General features: G+C 42.5%; 1 non-coding gene across 1 annotated transcript; it reads right to left on the bottom strand.

Annotated features, from left to right (window-relative positions):
- Positions 1-12,959: 12,959 nt before the first annotated feature.
- Positions 12,960-13,043, bottom strand: TRNAL-UAA (transfer RNA leucine (anticodon UAA)). Its single transcript has one exon. It is a non-coding gene; the product is annotated as a tRNA-Leu (tRNA).
- Positions 13,044-22,791: the final 9,748 nt, after the last annotated feature.

Raw genomic sequence — 22,791 nt, 5'->3', positions numbered from 1 at the left:
GCAACAACGGCCGCCATCCCCACTTCCGAGTGCATTAAAACACTCAGTTTCGAATACACTGCAACATATTAATGTCAACGATATTGAACGTTGCAAAATATGTCAAAACGTGAATATATTTACAAGAAGCCCAATTATTACCATCACAATGCCAATACCAGACGAAGTAGATACCTAGATTCCAAGGCAATGTATTATGACAGCGATAGTAGTTTAGACGATTATAGGATGGCTCGTAAAATGCGTTACCACTCGCATTCCACTATTCACCCGTCTACAAATTATCAGAATATTCGCATGTAAACGGCGCCTCTAATTAATACCACGATAGAAAGCGATGCGGCGGGTATGGTAACCCCGTATTTAAAAACCGAAACTCAATTGCACGACAACAATACACCTGTTATGACAATACACCAACCACAACGAGCCTCTCATTATCAAGACCACTACTCCGCTCAAAAACTAGATTTATCGGTTAACCCGGATTTGCAGCCAGGAACTGCCACAATATTTACAACGGACGAGTATAATTTAAATAAAGACATCCACGCCACTGTAACCAATGAGCAAAATAAGCCTACAGTCAACATGACAACAGTACAACCAAAAGACAGCCCGACAGCAGGCATGGAGTCGCCCCCCACGAGTGCGTTCGCATCGCCATTAAATGAAGGCACGTATTCCTCACAAGCCGTCGAATCGCCCGATGAAATCGTCGGAAGATACAGAAACAATTATTACTCTTTGTTGGGCCCGATAGATTCACAGGCACTAGATTTTTACACCATAAATACCAAAGAGTACTACTGTTTAAAGGCGATGTGCAAAAAACGCCCCAAATTGGCGGCCAGTACAAAGAATATGGGATATAATGATATCAATCATTACATAAAGGAAATGAAGACGAATAGATCCTTCCACGCATTAAATCAATTGTGCAGAAACCTGGGGCTTTCCGAGACCTGTTACAAATCTCCGCACGCAGATGACGGCATCGAAAATCAAATCCGAAAGCGAGCGTGGCGGTCGGCGTATTATAGTGCCAATAACAACATCCCACCACCTATTGATATGGAATTTGAAAAAGATGCCGAATATGGCTTATTTATAGGCACAGGTCTAGCCGTGAGCTGTAATAACACGTGAATAAATATCCAGATATACCAATGAGTGTTTGTTTATCTTTCCAAAACCACCGTTTGGGGGCGGGGGGGGGGGGGTTGAAACAAGATGTAATTACCGGTAATTTTAGAATTACCAATATTTTTGATATAAATATCATTTCTAACTAATGATTTTAGGAATCATGTATATAACTTACATTACGAAACATTTACAGAGTAATAATATTATAATTTACTACAGTGTCTAATAGGATATTAAATTATTATAAAAATGGCAGCATTTCTTTTACAGATAGATGGTATTCAGGGTGGTACTCCATCAATTAGTGTTATACCAGCTATTGTAACTAGTAACATTGACACCGACACGCAATCCACCAGCACAGACGACACTGCTCTCCCATCAAAACACGAAGATAGATCGAATAGTAGTGAAATTGAATGCCAACTAGACGGCGTTGATCTCGCAATATTGTGCAGGCAGGATCCCTGCAATTGTCTGGGTCCGATTGCCGATGATGTGTTAGATTACTACACAATAAAGAATACGGCAGTATTGACATTCATACTTGCCGTTAACGCAATGTCAACGACCGATCGGCAAATTGTTTTAGAATGTGTACGAGACAAAGGCTGCCATTTGTCCGTAAAAGACTTTATTAAACACGTGCAATCAACGCGATCGTACGAACTATTGCACAACGTGATGTGCATCATGAACATGCCTCGCGGTTGTTATGTCGATAATGACGCAATGTGTTTACAAATGATCGCGGCGAGGAAACAGTGGAGATATACGTGGCTTCTGACACACGGCACGCCCCCGCTATTGGAAAACGAATTACAAATGGATGTCGTTATGGGATTGGAACGTGTTGCGGCGCACGATACGCCTCTCATTGATGATATTGTTAGCGCGATTTAAAATTGGGATATATAATAATTATAAAAGATTGTATATAACCATACTAAAAAAATATTGGTTTACTTGGACCATGCCAGAAAGTTCGACATCAACTGACCGACATCCATCAAATGTCAATAATGAAACATCGGACGAGGAAGGTGATTCCGACGAAGAAGTTGACGAGTTCACTAAACGTAAAGAGCGTGTCAAACGGCGTGCAAAATCATACGCGGACCGTCTAGCTTCAGAAGCCAAGTATGATACCAAGGTGAAAGAAGAATCACGTTTTAGAGAAAAAGCGTTGAAAGTGTATAAAGACTCCATCAAGAAATCAAAGCAACTGAACAAAGAACATCAAAAAGCGAGCATAGCACGCGCAAAGCGTGCCATAGTATATGCAAAAAGTCGTAAAAAGTTAAAAGTTAATGAGTGACCTGGAACCAAACCCGCCCAAGAAGAAGCGGTCGTTGGAATCTTTATTATTTGGGGACGAAGCGTCATCGTCGTCCGAAGGTGAAGACGACGATAATTCCAAAGGCGTGCCGATAATATAGGACCCACCAAGTAAAAGTGTTTACGATTTGGATAATAAATATAAAGACGACGACACACTACCCACTACCGATCCTAATAGAACTAGGATCAATTTGAGCAAACCTCCTCAAAATCGAGTACCGTCCAGCGGAAATAAACAAACATCCCAGAAAACATATCCCGTTACATTAAAGTTAGAGCACATAAAAATTGACGAAGATTTATGGGATAAGACCGGTCAAGTTATAAAACAAATTTAACATAATTATACAGCTGCTGGAAAACACCAAGAACGGATAAAAATGGAAATAAGATATATTTTTACCAAAAAGGCAACATAAAGAATTGTCAGCATGACCCAGTAAACTCATACATCACCAACATTTGTGTATACACTATTATTAAATGTTTACATAACGCCAATGTTTCCACAAACGCTACGCGTGACACTGACGATGAGATTGACGACCGCTAATGCCGGTGACGATAAGCCCAAAAGTGCGCGTGCACCTAAAGCGCCCAAAAAAATAAACAAAGCCAAGACACATGATCCAGAGCTTTCTCAATCGAAGAAACTTAAACGAAGGAGGAAACAGAAGAAGCTGCGCGCCAAGAAGTCTGAAATCAAAGGCCGTCTCGGAATGAGTCGTATTCCAGATATCAACAAACCCCCTGAACACATACAGTCTGCCATCTTGGCCACGATTAATGTGAAGTCTACAATCAAACCGCAACTCAAGGATCTGTTGCTGCGCAAAGCCATCTTGTCCTACTTTGAGAATAACATGGACACCTCAACGATTGCGTGCAAGGAACCGGCGAAGCGTTATCCGTATAACACATTCCCCAGGAGTGTCATCTCTCTCCTCGAACCAACAGTGGCTCGCATCAACACCCTCACCGGCAAAGAGTTGTCCCAGCAATTCAGAGAAAATGCAATTGCAGTGAAAGCGAGCGCTTTTATTAATGCAATTGCAAACAACCGAGTTCAGATGCCAGTCCCCCTGCGGAATGATATTGAACAATTCATAAAGAAATATGTAACCATATAACTAAAACTGTTTATAGCCATTGAGATCAACGAGTCTGAACAAATTTTGTGCATGTTATGCAATAAATATTTGTAATAATAAACCAACAGGTGTTTCATGTGCAATTATTATTCATATTAGTAGAATAACAACTACATCATGCCACCAGTTAGAATCCATTACCCTACATATGTACAATCAAAGGCATTGGGTACCTGTAACCAATGCCACGTAGACGTTGAAAAAAAGAGAATACTGTGCACCAATTGTAAAATTATGCAACATAAACCTCGATCACGAGAAGACCAACCGAAAAAACCACTTACACCGCTATTTCAGCAAGGACCGGGTTCTGTAGTTATTACTGCCAAAGGTGGTTCATCACGAGGACGAGGCAGGGGTAGACTTTCGACGACGCATGACTATAAATTAATCAATTTCCCGCAGGATATTCAAAAAAGTCATTAATAAACTCCCTATCACAAATAAGAAGGGAGAATTTTTTCATCCTAATCATATTTTGAAAACCCTCAAAAATAGAATAACGGTGTTTGTGAACAACAATAAGCATTCTTTTAAACACCCGGAAACTCAAACGCAGCACTTTGCGTTAGTACAGTGGCCTTACTTTGATGATTGTGTAAGATATTCGAGCCTTCAGAATGATTCGAAAGCGACTGAAGCTATTAAACAGTGGAAAGAAGCTACTGCCGGTCCTGTAACGGCAGTGGATAGTACAATATTGGTCGAAGAGCGGCAAAAAACGGCCAAGGAGCGTCCAGCAACGACTCGCGCGCAATCCGCTACACCATCGAAACGTGGCAGAACTGCCTCTACAGGTCGAAAGGGTGGTCAAAGAGGTCGAGGGGTGGGGGACAAAGAGGTCGGGGGGGGGGGGGGGGGTGGATGGGGTCGGAGTCGGAGTCGACTTGCTTTAGTAATTAAACCCCAGAATCATCATGTCGAAACCCAATCGGATGAAGAAAGTTCTAGGCAATCTCGCTCGCGTTCGCGCTCGCGTTCGATTTCCAGACAATCGCGTTCGCGTTCGAGACAACCGCGTTCGCGTTCGCGTTCGGTCTCTCGGCCTCAAACACCCATTCCGAGTAGGAGTGACGTTAACGAAGAAGAGGAAAAGAGAGCATCATCAGAAGATAGCAGTACTAACGATGAAGAGTCAGAAGATGAGCGTAACGATACAGAAGAACGCAGTACCAAAGACGACAATGGAGAATCGGCAGACGAACGGAGCGAATATAATGCAGGTGCCGCAGATGAATTAAGGGATTATGAAGAGCTTATGTTAAGAAATCATTATCATGCAGGGATGGAAAAATAATAATACAAAAAGGTTTACACTTGTAAAAGTTCATACCGCAAATAATCAAAGATGAATCACCCCCAATGCCCCTAAAAACAAAATCGACCCTAATCGGCGAATATGGAGATAAAGATATTCCCTAGATAATAATGAAATACATAAGTGAAAAATTTCCGTACATGTCCAATGTGATGGTGTTGCAAAGAGCGAATAATTTAATTCGGGAATTTCAAAAAACCATGAAATTTACGGGCAATCCAGGCCCGGCGTTTGCCGGTTTTCCCGTAGACGTATTACACGCATTTAGTCGCATCGTACCCATGCGTGATTTAAAGAACAATTTTCTCAGTGCGGACGAACGCAGGGCTGTAGAAAGTGCGATACACAATAATCGGTATTACTTATCTGCGCAAAAAAAAAAAAAACCAACACCGGTTCACGTTGATGCTATATCGAATCACATCCCTACCGTTAACGTGACACCGGGTAAAGACGACGTATTTGGAAAATATGTAACCCCCTGCGTCAAAGACGCTACAACAATGAAAGATCCCAGTCACCCAGGCATGAAGCACTTGGGCAATATGTTGCTGGTAAACACAAAGACAGTGAAAGACCCACTGACTGGACGCATTATAAACCGAAAAACCAATATAACAACAAGCGTCCCGGTCTTGAAAGACACATTACCAACCAACATTGAAATAATGATAGCTATTGGTTCCATGATTGCAAACAAAGAACTCCACGAATATGACGGCGGATACACAAATGTCGTTCCACCAGAACCACTGCTTAGGGGTGGAGCAAAGAAGAAGACGAGTGACTCGAGCCCGCAGTCATCTACTCTACTAAACGACGCCATGATGTCGATTGCCGCACAAGAAGCATATATAAACAAATTGGTAAAACTCAAAAAATTCAAGACGATTGACACAATTTACCAAACGGAACACAACGTGATTACACACATGATGAACAAAGAAATAGCAGATAAGCCTGGATTAATTATCGGAACACCCAGGGGTCATGGAAGTCCCGTATTCGTACGCCCTCAATTGGATATGGATTTCGATTACATAGAAGGAATGCCGGGCAATGAAGAACATCGCCCCGAATTTAATAAACCATGCAAACCCAAATTCCCACTTGCCGATCGCACTAGCAACCCTCAACCGCAATTGGAGGATCATACCAAAAAAGACACCGACGATATTATGAAGTTGATGAGAGGACCATATTTAAAACCAATAGCTTCGGAAGGTCCAGCAGCAGATGCTCGCGCATTACAGCGTGGTTACAAGGGATGGCAACAGTCATTTCATGATCTAATTGTACCTACCGACATCGATTACGATGATATATTGGAAAAAAAATTGCTCTCGTACATCAAACTATGTGTGTGTTCATATAATCGCAAATAACCACGTTTATATAGATGTGTATGTCAGTAGCATATATAAGCTTATAAAAAATGACACTCGTAACGTTATCTTTAACGTGTATATTTCTCGCATTGTGTTGCAATGGCGACATGTATGTCGCCGAAAATGCATATGTCAGGCGCCATTTGTCAACATTATTGGATGCTCGGGATGAACTCCCGGCATTGTATAACGAATGCACTTACAACGCAAAATGTTTCATACACAGATAGGGCCCTCAATATGTCGTATGTGTGGGATTTTTGGACGATGAAATGATTTTGCCGGTGCAACGACATATTTATTTATTTATTTATTCAAGGTACCTACAGCGCCTTGAGAGGCATTATTGTAGGGGGGGGGGGTAAGTACATTAACAGTAAAATTCAATACAGCACAAGAGAACAAAACAGAAATAAAAGTTACAGAAAAATGATAAGAACTTCCAAAAAGATAAAAGCATTCTGATTGCACCCGAGACACAGAACCAACACTGACAGCAGCATAATCAGAATATTGCAAGGTCAATTGCTGCCTGGAAATTCTCGCTCTCAAACACTTCATTAGGCAGCAGATTCCAGTCACTTATTGTGTTGGGAAAAAATGAATATTTAAATGTATTGATCCGGCAGTTATACCCTCTAATTTTCATGGTATTGTCCCTTCTACTCGAAACGTAGTGAGGTTGCCATAAATAGAGGCTTTTATTAATTCCTGTTTTATTATTGTAAATGTCGTACAAAAACTTTATTCTAAAAACTTTTCTTCGGTGGGATAATAACTTCCAACCAAGAGCTTCCCGAAGTTCAGAACCTCTAACCTTAAAGTTGTAATTCCCAGTTACGAACCTTGCTGCCCGCTTCTGAACTCGTTCAAGCTTGTCCTTTAAAATATTTGTGAACGGGTCCCAACATACGCATCCATATTCGAGAATTGGCCTGACATTCGTAAAGTACAATGTTTCTTTTAGGCGTGGAGTCGTATGTTTAAAGTTTCTTTTAAAAAGGTTGAGAACGCAGGAAGCCCTGGCAGTTATCGCGTCGACGTGTGCGGTCCAATCCAACTTCGCTGTAAATGTGATACCGAGATACTTTACTCTGTCCTTTGTCTGTAGAACAGATTGATTTAGATTATAGTTGCCCCATATCTTCTTTTTTTTGTTTGTGAACTGCTGTTTGTGAACTGTTTGTGAACATATAATGAACGCTTACATATACTCTGCATTAGAAACATGGAACGCTCTCATTTTGTGTGGAACTAACATAGGATTTGTTCCTGTCGTGCCTCACTTGTATGTACGCGAAAGCACCACTCGTATACACCTTGAATCCGATTGTAACGTCATATTTAATCCGATGCCCACTGAATATGCAAATTCTACTTGTGTTAGCGTAAAGTTTCAAATTGGAAATTATTTATCATCCAGGCATGATTCCGCATCGATGTCAACTTACGAAATGCATCAAAATTCCGGATTGCAAAAATGTTATTACGCAATGTACCCGCGTGTGCGAGGACATGCGAATTGTGCTTTTTATTCATTAAAATGCAGTTATTACCACAATGCAACTGTCGGCAGATACGCTGTTTATCGTTTTATTGCACGAATTGGGTCACACGCTAAATATAAGTCACGTTTCGAGTACCGAACTTAACTGGGTTATGACCCATAACCCGGCCATTTTCGATGCTTCGCAAATGAAAGATATTCGATTATAATTCACGCAAGAATAAAAAATTCTTTTAAGATCAATGATTAGAAACATGACGTCGATGGTGAATAAAAATAAACACATTGTCCCTGACAGTTGGATCACGGGTTCGTGCACTCCCAATGGCGTTGCCATGAATAGACTTTTACAGGCATATAACGCCCTTGATGTATTGGGACTACTTTCACCTCCGGGGGCACCGAGCCTATTTTCCGATTCGGCCGTATTTGCAACGGATACGCAGAACATTACCAAGAGGACGGTCGTTCGAAACGCGGTCAGAATTTTTATTAAAGATAGAACGGAAAGCATGAGACTTAGCGACGAGAGAGCTGCGCGTCTATGTTTGCTGCGGGGATGGGAGCAAGACGAGATGCGACGTACCCTCTACTGGGAGAGATTGGACATGAAGCCGAATTGTTAATGCACAATAATTTAACCAAAAGAATACATGGCAAGATAAAACCTATAAATTTTTTTGATGGCACAATCATTATTCCGTCCTCAAATTCGAACGACAGATCATTCATATTGATAGACGAACGTTCAAATGCGTGTTGGTTTTTAGCTGAGCACACGAACGAACTATGGAACGCGCGCGTCGCGTTTACACGCAACAATCGCAGATACGTAGTGTCCGACCCAATCGGCTCATCGGTCCATGCTGCAATACAATACGCAGGCGTTAATGTAATCGATTTGAATATGGCATTTTTAAATTGGAGAATGCGGGACCTGCTAAAATTCAAGCCGAAACATAATCATTACACTAGATATATTAATAAATGCACGTTTTCTAATACCGAACAAGAAATTTACGCAAACGTGCAACAACCGGACCTGCCAATAATGAACAATGCATCGATTGGAGATTGTATAACAGTTAGTGAATGTAACGGAATGAAAGTTGTATCTGCATTTTTGTGGCAAGGGAGATTGCTGTATATCACCGAAAATAACATGATTCATGTCGGATGTTATGACAATTATGCGAAGAGTGACATGAGTAGGTTCGTGTATACCATCTCGGCATTTTTCGCACAACGTATGTGTTCTGGTATGACGCATCATCCAGATTACGACCAATACTTGAAGTTGAAGAAAATGCAAGACACGATTTATACCCACATCGACCAATCCGTATCCACGACGGACAAAATTCAACGCGAACGATTCCGACGCGCCAATCTGGACGCGCGGATGCCCCTCTTTGAAGACAACGAAGGCTCTAGTGTAGACATATACGGTCCAAAATTCCCAGAATAGGATAGAGACGAGCACGCCGCGAATGTCAACGATAATGAAAATTCATCGCAATATGACACTTATATAATTTATGCATCTGTCATTGCTAGTGTGGTCCTACTAATAATTATTATCTTCATATGCGTTCGATGCCGTCAATATCATCAACAACGTAACGAGTATTGGCAATAACCACATATTCGATAAGACACACCATCACCATATAGTACAGCCTTTATTATCAACGCAACAATATCGAATGATCCAACAATACTCGCAATAAATCGAGGGCGGTAAACACGTATTTAAATTCGACCTGCTCTCCATTTATAGCGATGTCATGACCATCGTCCGGGCTTTGAATAGACGGCCAGTCTATGTGGACAATTTGCTCCGAAACACCGAGCGCGCGCATGCGTTTTTGGGCATGATACGGTCTGTAGTAAAACGTCCGTGTATCGCTTTCCAATAACCGAACGGCCCTCGTTACAGTGAGACTGGGGGTCAAATCGATTGCCATTCCCGACATGTGATCTGCACGGCCGGAATGCTCCGCGTTTAAAATGTATAATCTATGAGCCGAAGCATCCCATATTATTCCTCTGTCGCCCCATATCACCAATTGGTCGTCATTATTACGCACGTATACCAATACGGTCAAACATTGGGGCGGACCTTCCAATGCATTTTGTACACCATTGACCGCGGCAAATCCCACGTACATGCCACTGGTGATACCCCATAGCGCATCAAATAAATTCATTTCAATTATTGATCATACGGTATATATTTTTTTATGTACAATACAAAACTAATATACTACATAACGCGTGTATATATTAATAATATACTATAGCAGCATTACTAAACATGAGTTTGTTTGTAACCCCTCCCGATGAACCCCTTGTAAGTGGGCTGCCGGAAGCATTAAACGTGATATCTAAACTCGAATTGCCCAAAAATATCAAATTATCATCCAGGTTTGTTCAAATACTCCTAACAACTACGATATCCACTGTGATCGATGACGTCGAAACAATAAGTACGGATAAATTAATTTCTTTTATAAACAAGAATCAAACCCTGTTCAACACGTACGAAAACGTTATTGCGGGGGTCGGTGTTGTTGGCGTTTACCACTGTTCCGGTGCCGGTGAAATGCACGATGGTCTCATGCGAGTATCAGTAATTCCTCTGAGACACTCCCAGAAATTGCGCATTGTCGCCGCAGCATTGGGTAATCAATCGAGCAATAAAGGCAAAACCACCAAAATTTTTAATGTCAAACCACACGGAGAAGATATTGTGTCATTTCGCGGTGTCATCGCAAAAATTACACCATCGCTAGGTATGTTTGCCGCTCAATCACCGCAATATAAATTTTACCCCAACGTTCAACAGACAATTATTACTTTGGAGATGGATGACAATGACCACGTAGATCCATACACGGAAGATATTAACGACGTGGTTCAGAAACTGAAAAAAACTAACGCCAGTACTGGGATCTTTTGATGACATTGATTATAATTTACAGACCGTGTAAATCATTCCTTATGAATACGAAGGCACGCATGTGCTTAGAATTGGAGTCACGTTACCGCATGAATACGAAAATATTCTATCGTGCATAGCCGAACCCGTGTAGATGGCGCTGCGCAGTTTGGGTCCGATGATAAGGACATCGAACAAACGCTGTGCATTTCCTGCTCGAGCCTAGGCAGAGAGTGGACATCATGTGTGACCTTAAAACCATCGTGTTTGTGAATGCAAATGAAACTGAGTACGTTTTAAAACTTGAGCGCAATGCAAAAATCATCACCACAGTGGAATCGCGGACGCTCCAATCAATGAAGCCGGCGTCGTCGATTGTCGTTGCTTCAAATATATGCAAAGTGTGAACCGAATTGGGCGGAGTCAAAATCAAGGAACGCCCATTCAAAGGCAATGGCTTCGATTACGACGACTCCATGGCCGTGGTCGATTATTTTGGAGACACGCCGCACACTGCACGCATCACGTACGCCGTCCCATCCGGACCCGGCAACGGCGGCGCAGACAACGGAGAATACCACCTGTACTTCCATCCATCGACCACCAAGTATCACAACGATTTGTGGTGGACCAGACACGCTTGTCATCGCGATTCATTGTATGTACCATCACCAGTCGCAAAGAAATTTTCTAATGCAAACATAGGCGCAATGCTATGCGCGCCCACTTTTGTGTGCGGTTGATAAACACAAAACAATTGAATTTTGTATAAAAGTGTGTACGTGAAATAAACTATGTTCCTTACCATCTCGGTGTATTACTCACATACATAACATAATATACACGTAGTGTTGTGATGTTATGCATGTGACGTTCGTATTATAAAAAGCATCTCATAAGTACATAATGTTTGTCAAAGGCGTTATTGAAGACGTGAGACCTCATACGTCCACTGCAAATTTGATAATGGCCATTGACACGCCACCGGGCGTGACGCTCGTTAATGCAAGAATGATTGGACATTCAAAAACGGCATTGTTATTGTTTGACGCAGACCATGTACCAGAAGTGATCATGTTTAAGGGACGACGAGTGCCTTGCTACAAGTACGTGGAATATGCTTGTAAATGTGATGCTTTCAATAAACCAGCAGGCAACTGTTGCTGGCACATGATACCCAACACGGCCATCACCACAATGTCAGGCACTGTCGCCCCCCCCACCCAGACAGTACACTTCGTATGATCATACCAACCGAGAAAGGCACCCATATTATGCTGAATACAAGCATCTTAGTTATTATCACCGGAAAAACCTTTTCGAGAACGACTACGACAATCGAATTTACGAGGCAGAACAGAACCTGCGGAAATTGCGACAAACTGAATCCCGGCTGGCAGAAGTTGAAGTCGAAATGGCGACAGTCGAACGACAATTGGCCAGGAAAAGGCGTCATCTGCAAAAACTAAGCAACAAGATACACAAGAAACGTGGATATGGTCGCAAGCGCAAATTTGATGATACCTATGACACTGAAATGGACGAGACCAAAAAACAGCGCAAAGGTTACGAGTCATCAGAAAAAATGCCCTATGACGACATATCAGAATGAGCTGTTGTTATTGAAGATGAAAATGATGACCAACCCCAAAGCTCTGAAGATTGTGCGGCCGATATCATCACTATCACCGAATGTGAGCACCTTTTAGACACTGAAGATGATCAGACTACACATCAAGACGACTATTCTAGAACCAATGAACCGGACAATCGTCCCCGGAACGATTTGCAAGATGATGAGCAACCTGATTCGTTAATCAAACCAGATCCGCCAGTCGAACAAAAAAATGACACAGAATCAATGGCCATGAATGACCCAGAGCCAGAGAAAGACCCAGAGCCAGAAAAAGACCCCGAACCAGAGCCAGAAAATGACTCAGAACCAGAAACTGATCCAGAACCAGAAACCGATCCAGAACCAGAAAATGACCCAGAGCCAGATCATGGTACTGAAAATGATTCACCAATAGACATTGACCAGAGTAAGCCACAAGACTAATAAAATCATCGAAAGAAAATAAAATTCTTCATTAAAAGACTACACGCTTGTCGCGTCATTGTATTTGCATTAATTGTATACGCAGAGAAAAATCTTAACGAGTTTTGTCAGAAGTGGGGTTCGAACCCACGCCTTCTTACGAAGACCAGAGCTTAAATCTGGCGGCTTAGACCACTCGTCCATTCTTACAAGAACGAAACACTCCAAATTATAGCATATTAAAATCATTTATTCATTCTTCAGACACAACACACCCCTGTAGTATATACATACAACAATAACACCGCGTTAACAAACATTGCACTTGAGCACGTGACCAATTTGTTTCTTGGTATATGTTAACATGGCATTGTAAACAATAGAGCACAATTGTCGGCTCTTTGCTTGCTCGTCCACCAAAGCAACCATTGCAGTAACATCAAAGTCACACGTCGAAGAACACAACATTTTTCTTTTGTACACTTCATATGCATCGGACGCTTCTTTGACATTTTGCAATGCCGAAGCCAAGTTCTTATCACACAGAGCATTTAACAGATATGCCCCGTTCAGCGTGTTGATTCCCTGTGCAATCATTTGCGATGTTACATCTTAAATGTCAAAATCTGTACGCAACATGGCAGGGATCTTGACTACTTCATCATCCAAACTACCCGATCCACTGTGAGCCTCAAATGCTCGGCATATTGCACCTCCCAAACATGATAACCCCACACGACTAGCGTGGTTGGGTGTGTTCTCATGCGAACTATACATCTCACTGCAATGGGCATAGATTGCAATCTTGTCATTGCATTCAATATTGTACACATTGTACAAATGTTGCTTCAAGAAACAGTCTGCAACCTCTGTTGCTATTTCAATGTATTTATTGTTACCCCAAATCTTCTGTTGACTCTTTGTTTTGCATCTGGGTTCCGACTTTTTTGCGGCGTTTATGCTGTTTACGAGTATGGCCGCGTAGTTTACAGAGTCAGTAGTGGCCTGCAGCATATTGTTCATAGTTTAAAAGTCACGTTCCCATTTGGTACATTGAGGGAGTATGTATGGCAGAGTCTCGCACCCTCCCTTTAACAGTATGGGGGCAATAAAGCATCTAGGAGATGGATATGTACGATGCTGAAGAAATGCCCCCAGAAAATCATCCTTAATGTGGAAATATCCGGTGTATCTAGACGGATACAAATCAATGTTCCCAGGAATAATGTTATGAATGTCCACATTTATGCTACGCTCCTTTAAAACGCGCCTTTGGCATGTTGAATACATGTGCACGTCAGCTGCGGGTACATATCGACACAGTTCGCCAACATCAACAACAGGTCAGAGTCGTCTGAAATTGCCACTGCAAAATCCCAGTATAAATCAGAGTGTTGAGGAGCAGTCAAACATCCGATCATTTTAGACTCACCTTCACCGACAAAAGACGGGGGATTACAATGAACGATGACAAATTATACCATTCCGGACAAGCTTCCTTGTCATATCCACTTATGATCATCCGCGCTGCGTCACCACCAGAACAAATATGATCTACATAAGATTGCAAATGCCTGGCCATGTCACTAAAAGCCATCAGGTCACACACACGACACATGTCTTCCCCGGGCACGTCAGCCATCGAGTCGCAATGTTCCAACTTTCTCTTGCCTTCGTCGGTCATCTTGGGTGCGCCGCGTCGCCGAAAAGCTTGCACCTCCCACTTGGCCACCGGAGTCACACCGTCAATGACAACAACAATGTCTTCGTCGATGCGAGAATCCGGGGCATATCTGAGGCGCAGTCCTCCCACCACGTCTTGAACGGTCTTGGTTATGCCGTAAAATTCTCCATTGTAAGTGTCATCGTGCGTTGTGAAGCGTTCGGTGCTATCCACGGAACATCTGTTGGATGGCATTTGAACAAATGGTGGTTTTGGGCCGTCACGAGTGCTTGGATAAAACTTGGTCATTGTCGGGGGGTCGGTGATAGTCTCGTCAATTCCAACATAGCCGCTGCATATCGAAGACTGGTCTTGATTTGGCATGTGCGTTCCATGATGGAAAAAAGCGTTGCCATCCACGGCTACAATCACTTTGAGTCTATTGCCATGTCGCAGAGACTTCTCGGTGGGTTTAAAAACACCCTTCGTGGTGAAGTGGTTAAAATGACGTGATTTGCCGGGTCCGTAAATGCAATCTGCGGCCACCTTGTTTGCATCTTCGTAGCTGTCAACTCGCTTCGTGCTGACGACAGAGTTAATCCTAACGCGCGCCTCGGCATCGCACGATGCGTTAACATATTTCCAGAGGTTGTAAATACCCATGCTTATCTTATTGCCTGCCCGTGCGTACGATTATGTGGTACAAAATTCGCGCGCATTCCAATGGCGTGAACGCTAGAGGAGCTCCGCCAGTGGAGTGTTGAAAGTACTTGCCGGCGCCGGAGATTAAATACAGGAATGGTGACGTCAACACATACTTAAACGGAGAGAGGCGCTTGCCGGTCTCAGGATCGTCGTATGTGCTGTACTGGTAATTCGCGGTAATCTCCGTGGGGAGGAGGATGTTATCGGCGGGCGTAGTGTATGCAGCCGCACAAGGAATAAACGACAACACGGGCTTTTTTGTTACAGAATTAACAAGAGAGGAATGCGTCATTAATGCGTTATTTATTCTTTCCTCCGAACCGCTTCTGGCAAATAAAAATGTATCTACCCCACTGAGTACGTCAATGATATTTAAATCCCGTGTCGCCGACAAAGCATTATATAGACAGGTGGGATTGTTATGGTATCTACTAGTCGGGGCAACAGCGCCCGCACACGTTTCGATACTTTGCGCAATACTGGCGCTTATGTCGGTGTCATTCGATCCGAGTGAGGCTCCGTTCGGACGGCCAGAACATCCAACTATCGAGTTGGATGTTCGTCTCACCATTATGTTGCCCATGCCGGAACCACTTGCTCTCTTTCGAATGCGATCGCGCAATTCCGAATCATCTCCCAATAAGTCATCGGTTTTGGGTGTTGCATAACCAAACAAGACTCAGCGCCTATTCATTGCAGTAAGCTCTAAACTGGGAACGCCTCGCTGGAAAAACAAACAATTGTCGTACGCAAATTTATATAAATTTCTAAGCACGGCGGCCGTAAACAGTGGATCTCTGTCGTAATTATTGCTCATGACATCCAAATTGTACATGGCCATGACTACCATCGTAGGTTTCGTTCCTCGCGGTGATAAAGCTAAAAACGGGTTGACGGTAGTAGGTAAGTTGGCCAGATACGTGAATGCGTCGGCATTCAGCCATCCCTTCGAATAAACGGACGATGTGAATATCGAATCGTTATTACTCCAGTCACCATCATTTCCAAATGCTGCATATTGTGGAACCGATTTTAAACAAACATATTCCCAAAATAATGGGTATTTTTCGACGAGTTTGGGATGATTTTGAACTAGATATGAGATATGTCCGTGGGGGTCTAAAACCGCTTTATTCTTTTCAAACAACAATTTACCGGGATAAGCTACGTTCAAGTCCTTATCGGAATATGCGGCCTTGCATGGCATCATTACATGTACGGGCATGACTTCACGCGGATCGCTTACAACTATGGAAACATTGGAAGGTGTCGTAATCCACGTAAATAATGGCGAGAATTGGACATAAATGTTTCGTTTAAATTCGGAATTTGCAGTCTCTGCGGCATCGCCACCTCGAGGTTGTAGTGCAGAATAGATTTTGTTTTTCATGGTGGGATTTGTATTGTTCCAAAAATGCCCGTTCATAAATTCTATACATGGTTCTATGTTTCTGGTATCTTGAGTCGTTGGCACCGCTACGGTGGAACTAATTCTATCTACAGGGGCCGGTTTGGGTGGTGGTTGGAGTGCGATGTTTTCTCTAGCTAGTGGTAAACGGCCAAGTAACTCACCAACAGCGCCATCACCTGGCAGCACCGGTGGAATACTTGGAGGTAAATTGGGCAAAAGCGATCCGGACTTATTATGTGTAAATATTTTTTATTAATAAATGCTCACGCTGTCGGTACAATATATCCGTTCCTATCAGAGGATGCCCTGTTTGCATCATTCCGAGACACATATGGTGGTGGTCGTGGCGGCGTCGGTGGTATTGATGGCAACGATGGTGGCCGTGGGATTCGAGGGCTGTCGTACACATTCTGATCATTTCCAGAATTGTACGCCACCAGAGGTCGACTAGAACTAGATGACGAGTTACTCGAGCACGAGGTGTCGTACTCCGATGAGGAACTCGAAGAATTTAGTGGTCGTGGTGGTGGTGGTGGTAGTGGTGGCGATTGTGATGGGCTTGGTAAGGTAAGATGACATCTTGGTTCGCGCCGTGCATCCTTTGCGATTCTGTCGAATCGCGTGCGTTTTCTTCTGGCACACATCACATATATCATAATTACAAATATGATTACAAACAATACACATGCAATTGCAGATATATAAGTAAACATATTGAACACATTCTCACAGACACAAAATGCACACTCTTTAAACGCTTTATCATATACATTTCTAATTTGAATTTGCTGGGCATGTGACATGTCAAATAGTTTATACGGCCACGAAACGGAATTTACACATTTTACAATAGTAACGGCCTTCCTAGGAATATCTGTTGGAAAGAATGTATGCGACATAAATTCCGGTTCTATAGATATTACATGCCACTCTCTCGTGTGCGCGTGTTCGTACATAAAAGACCACGTTTCACTGCCTGCAAAGATGTATCTGTTTATGGGGGCATGTGGAATGCAAGGTTGAGATTTTTTTTGCCGGTTAGAAAGTGTGATGATCAAATTACCATTTTCGCGATTCAATAACACACCACCTACTACGACGGGGTTTAGAGATGTCGTGATCTGTGGAAATGCACGCCCTTCGACCCGAGTCCAGTCATATTGCACTATAAAGAATGGAGTTGGGCACGAATGGTTAGACGAAGCATTTCTCAGGTCAAATGTGTGCATACTATTTCCGTTTGCAGCTTTGATGTTTTCGCATTGAACCTGAGGAATATCGCGCATGTCGTTCAATTTCAATTCTGTTGTAACATCATCAAAGTCGAGCACGTTCAGTTGCTCTCGAATGGAAAAATGCCACGTATAATCAATTGCCCATAAGGTTGTACTTTCCCTCTTAATATAATCTTTATATACGCCAGAATCGGTGGCAAAACGACCAGCGGTGAGAATCACTAGTGGAGGTGCGATTGATTGTGCATGGTTATATGGCTTCAGTATGTTGAAGAGTACTGTAAATGACGGTGCTCTAGAATATCCAATATCGTTAAACAATGCGTGGGGATGTGTCCACAATTTTTGCATGTGACCCAGTTCATGTTCAAACATCATTAGGACATCCAACAGACTACAGGGGTTTTGCAGAGTTGGAAATAATATTGTCAGCACTCCGTGAAACTCCGTGGTGTAATACACTCGCACACTTTTCGAATGATATAACAATTTTTTGCACTTCGGTACATTCCGAGACACCCGATATTATAAACACCATGTTGATGTCTAATATGATAAAATTTCCATTTTTATCGAAATTATATTTGTCGGACATTTTAGGGAAATAACGAGCTCCAATGGCATAATAGGCAATGACATCATCTATTTTTGCAACATTTGTCAACAAGACATCTGTGTCCTCTGGTAGTGTTGCACATGATATATATATTTTGGGCATCCCATGGTATATTACCAGTTGAGATTCCAGTGTTCTTATACATGCAAATAGGATGATAATTCTCACTATCATTTTTCATTGCAATGATAAATACGCCATATATCTATAATAGCACACTAAAATGCGGGGGGTATGGTTTTACGCATACATGTCATCAATGTTTTGAATTGGGGTTATAATACAATAATGGGTATTGTCGGTACACAATATTTGTTTCTTGAGATTGCCCCTCTTACGCATCTTGTTGCATAGATATTTGAGGCTGATATGCAATGTAAAAGAAATATTCTCCGACATGAGACATTATTAACGTACGGAAATGCATCCAATGCTTGTCACAATACACTGTGGAGTTGGTGTAATGGCCGTCGACCCTCTTGGGCTTGACAGCTGCGATCAACTCTCTGAGTGGAGTCAATACCTCGTACAATCCTGCATATTGAAGAGTTTGAGATTCGTTTACAAATGATTCGACGACGGTGTGAACAAAATGAAGCGTGTCGCAAAAGTCGACACGCTGACGCAGTGGTTCGCCGTGGTGGCGCTTAAAGTATATAATGGCTAATGATCGAGTCGCTATAACATCGTGAACTCGCATACCTCTACACACCAACATGAAGTTAATCACAGATATTATTGTGTGTATAATAGCATTGGAATTTGAAGCGTTAAAAGTCAATATTATGGCATACTGATCTTTGGTAGACGTTGCCACTTGCGTGTTATTGTCAATGGCCGCAGTCTTGCAGTCGGCATCATTTGTCTTTATGAACACCGCTTGTGTAGCAGTTGCTGTCAAAGATTTTGCAGTGGGTCTCGTTCTTATGCGAGGAATTGTGTAACCACGTTGCACCATGCTCGCGTTGGGTGCACTGCATTTAGTGACTACCGATTCTTGAGGTGTTGCAAGAGTCAAAGCTTCCACTGCAGGTGCGATCGATTCAACCGAGTTATCGATGCTCGACCTGTCGCTCTGAGAAACGTCGCCAGGCACATAAGGTGTGTGCGTGACGTGTTTTTGTTGTCCCGGGCACGTGGTTACATATAATGCATTTCACAGTGCAAAATAATCGATAATGCTTAGCCATATCTTAGATACCAGGGACGATTCCAAGTCGAGAATATCGGAAAATATATATCTGCCGATACCTTTGGTTTCCACATTTATGTGGGGTTTACACGGCTGTGTGCTGTATTGGTGTTGGTGCGAATAGCTTTCTTTAGAACTGTTGACGTCGATGTGTTCGGTGGGTTTAAGTGTGCGCTTAAATATTACTTTGCGCAATACGGATGGAAACATTATGGCGTCGCGCGCACGGGTTCGTGTGTGTGTATGTAATGTTAAGTATAAATAATAATGGGGACGTGTGGTAATGCATTGTATTGGTTTTTCGACAATATTTACAAGCACAGTAAAACAACCGCTTATTCCACATTCGAAACCATCTGTGACGTCATCGAAAGCTGACGTCGTCAAGTCATTAGACATCCACACTACTTGTCTGAACGTAACTTTTTTATTTTATTAAGATACGAAGTCATCCTCGTTGCCGTCTTCTATGGTGGTGACGTCCGAGGTATTCCTGGAAGCAGATGCTTTCATCAACACATCGATCATTGTTCGCACCTCGGCGTTGGTCATTTTGGTACGCTCCAATTCTTCTTTATTGGTCTTTGGATCTTTGGTGTCCAACAAACGTTCAATAAACGTCGGATACAAAGGTACTGTTAAAGTTATTTCATCCGATAACGGAATGCGGCACGTGGATAAAAAGAGCCTAAATGCTTCTGGGCACGAAAATCTCGCGTCTGCAATAGTATCTCCATTCTCGCACTTGCCCTTGCATACGGCCAGAATGTCTTGCTCCATAAACGCTCGATTAAACACGTTGAGTTCGGTTTCGTCATCCAACACGGCTCTGAATAAAGTCTCCCATACCATGGCCAACGCTTTGTGATCCATTTCTATTGGTTGTATTGCCGTGCTAGTGTTGTTTTGCGTCCATGCGGTACTGATGACATAATACCACCACACCAGCGTTCCGGCCGATGTGTACAGAAAATGACATTCGAGACGTTTTTCGCAATTTATGAAATTAATCAATTCACTGAAATAATATTTATCATAGTAATACTGCTTAAATTTCTGCGAATATTTCGAGTCCGAAACCGGACTCACTCGCCTGTGATAAAATAAATTCATAGCAATGCGGAGCGACGTCGTATTCATGTAAGGGGCTATCTGCGATTCGTCGGGACTCAGTGCTTTACTAGCGTTCAAAGCTCTCACTAGCGCGCTAAACATTCGGGTATCCATAAATTCAAAGTTTAAACATCAGAAAAAGAGCCACAAATTCGAGGACGATACGATGCAACCTTGCGTGTAAAATTGTTCCAACGCGGCTTTGCCCTCGGTAGTAGTTTCGTGCGCGTTTATGAAGCGCTGATCGTATCTGCTCTGAGTCAAACACGCTTTAATCACGCTGGCCAAATTGAGGGTAGATGGCGTGCATTTCGGTGCGAAATTTATCCTAAGATCTTCCGAATATTCGGTCGGTTTTAAAATTGGTATGCTATCTCGAGATTGCCTAATTAAATTGTTGTGATCACGTAAAGTCGTAGATTTAACGGGGACTAATATAGTCTCATCGTTAACGCCAATCCCATCGACCGACACCACCGTATGTGACAACAAATAGTTGCCGTCGCAATGACCGGTCGCGCTCTGACGCTGTAGCGCATTGAAAATACTGCAAGTCATGTCGTTGACCACAAACGCCATCGAAAAGTGGGAGTAGTTTGCATTTATGGAATGAAATACGCCCTCACGAATACTGAGATTTTCGGTTACGTGCGGGTAAATGTCAAACCTTTTTCGAAAATCGTCCAATCATGGGCTGCTGCAGCATTGATGTTAATTAATAATCCGGCTTTAATACACACGGACACATAATTACAGTGCGCAATGATTGCCGCTGCCCGTATTCTGGCGTAATCAATCGATCCCGTCCTCCTATGACTATCGCGGAGTTCTCGTATACGTGCTCGCGCACTGGTTACCAAATCACTCAATTCAACCAACGAACATCGTAACATGGCAGATAAAAACGCGTAAACATACGTGTTAAGATCTAACAAATGCCGCCGCAAATCCGAGGCCCGCGTCCTCTGCTGTATATGCGATATGAGTTGCTTGAGAAACGGAAGTCAGATAAACACGGAAGTCATAAAGCCATTTTCGATGCATCTAAGTTCATCGCCTTGTTTCGCCGCCGATGCGTAATTGTATTCAGAATTATCCGGCGTTTTCATGCTCAAGTTTAGCAGAAGCGTGGCGGCTTCTTCTAATATCGGGACTGCAAATAATACGTTGGCATCTTCCGGCGATTGTCGTCCAATAGTAGTGATAGTTTCGAGTTATTCGACCAAACCATTACCTGCATAGCCCAATAACGCTATTATAGGCGATCGCGTCTTAATGTGAACTTCCAATCCATAACGTATATTCCAATTCTTCATTGATAAATGATCGTATTTGGCCGATTTCATGGTTCTTGGACAGAAAGTGTGTCGTTTCTTTTAACATGTCTATTAAATTTTCCATCGTAACTTCATGTATAGCGCGTCCCTGTAATGCCAAGTTACAATAACTTGGCAATATATTATGTGGTTCGGATATCGCACCCTCGTGTGCTGACTTTTTGTTTTATCATTTTTTACACAACACGACACAATTATATTATACTGTCGTTCTTAATCTACCTGGTGGTTGGGCTGTGTTTATATGTGTATGTCGCATGCATTGTATATAACACATAAATATGTGGCGCGATGGGTTTATTAAATATCACACAGACTCATAGTTTTAAAATGCAACCTTTATTATTCAGAACACTTTGAAGAAATATCGGACAGCATAGATTGAAACGCTATGTGAGCCGAGCATTCCGAAAACCGAGCTTATATTCCAGTGGCTATATTTTCCGCTATATCGCAGTGTTCGATATATGGATATAAAAATATACCCCCTATCGGAGATGACCAGTCGTGATATCTACCGATATTCATTTTAACCATCTATCCCGTATCGGCGCAATGCGAAATGCAATTTAATACCGTGACCAATATACAAATGCGGAGTTTTAATATGTTGTCATATTTGTAGCGGTCCGCCTTGATTCTAAAGCTGGTTGTAAGTCTGATATTTCGGCGCAATTCGGACATTA

The sequence above is a fragment of the Amblyomma americanum genome, chromosome 2, assembly GCF_052857255.1.
Source record: "Amblyomma americanum isolate KBUSLIRL-KWMA chromosome 2, ASM5285725v1, whole genome shotgun sequence".
Classification (NCBI taxonomy): Eukaryota; Metazoa; Arthropoda; class Arachnida; order Ixodida; family Ixodidae; genus Amblyomma; species Amblyomma americanum.
The sequence above is the reverse complement of the archived record's forward strand: the minus strand, read 5'-3'. Positions and strand labels throughout refer to the sequence as shown.